The following is a 1187-nucleotide window of genomic DNA, read 5'->3' as shown; positions in this document are numbered from 1 at the left end:
TAAAAAAGAGGGTCCTATCTAAGTTGGTATATAAGAATCCTTAGGTTTAATTTTGTAAGTGGGTTCTCCTGGTAATATCCTGTGGGGACAGAGTGGGACATCTGCAAGCATGTTGCTCTGATCTAATTTTCTTGGGGCTAAGTAAGAATAATAATCATGGCCATTTCAATAATAAAGGGATGTTAATAATGAAAGTCACTTAGGGGGGTTTCAGTGGGTGTTTCCATACTCCCTGGGGGCTGCTCTGCAGTGGATTGTGTTGTATCAAACAGCATGGTCTTTGATGGCTCCTGGAAAGAAGCCTTCCCTTCTTAATTTCTCTATTATTGTTGAGCATATCATCATCCTTCCTGTCCTCCTGGCTTACAATATAGGTGTTATCCTTAACTTTTCACTCTCTTCACTCCACATAGCTAATTTTTTGCAAAAGCCTGCCAATTTTGCTTTTTTTTTTTTTTTAACACTTTTCAAACATACCACCTTAAACCACTCTGGTGCAGGTCTTTTACAATAGCCTGTGGTTGGTCTGACTGCCTCAAGTCTTTCCCTGCTCTAGCCCATCCCCCCACTCAATTGTCAAAATGAACTTTCTAAAAAATAGATCTGATTATGTCGCCCTGGGCCCTCAATAAATTCCAGTGGATACCTATCACTTCTAGAATCAAATATAAATTCCTCTGTTATTCAAATTCTTACATAACTATCATCTTCTAACAGTTTACATCCTTCCTGCCACTATGTACCCTATGATCCAGTGACACTGGTCTCCTTGTTCTCTGATCAAAACACTCCATTTTTGGTTCTGGGAATTTTTCACTGCTATGCTTCATGCATCAAATACTTTCCTCCCCTCATCTTTGCCTCATGGGGTCCTTGGCTTCCTTCAAGTCCCAGCTAAAACCTCACCTTCTACAGAAAATCTTTCCCTATTATCTCCCTAATTCTAGACCCTTTCCTCTTGATTATTTCTAATTGATTGGATATATAGCTTGTTTGTAATTATTTGCATTTAGTCTTCTCCACTGATTATGAATCCCTTTATTAGAGAGCTGTCTTTTACCTTTCTATGTATTTTTAGCACTTAACAGTGCTTTGTACACAGTAGGCACTTAACAAATGTTTATCGATGAATTAAAATCAACTAAAAAGCTAGTGGAAATAATCAACAATTTTAGCAAAGTTGCAGG

The sequence above is a fragment of the Monodelphis domestica genome, chromosome 3, assembly GCF_027887165.1.
Source record: "Monodelphis domestica isolate mMonDom1 chromosome 3, mMonDom1.pri, whole genome shotgun sequence".
NCBI classification, from domain to species: Eukaryota; Metazoa; Chordata; class Mammalia; order Didelphimorphia; family Didelphidae; genus Monodelphis; species Monodelphis domestica.
Note: the sequence above shows the minus strand (reverse complement) of the source record.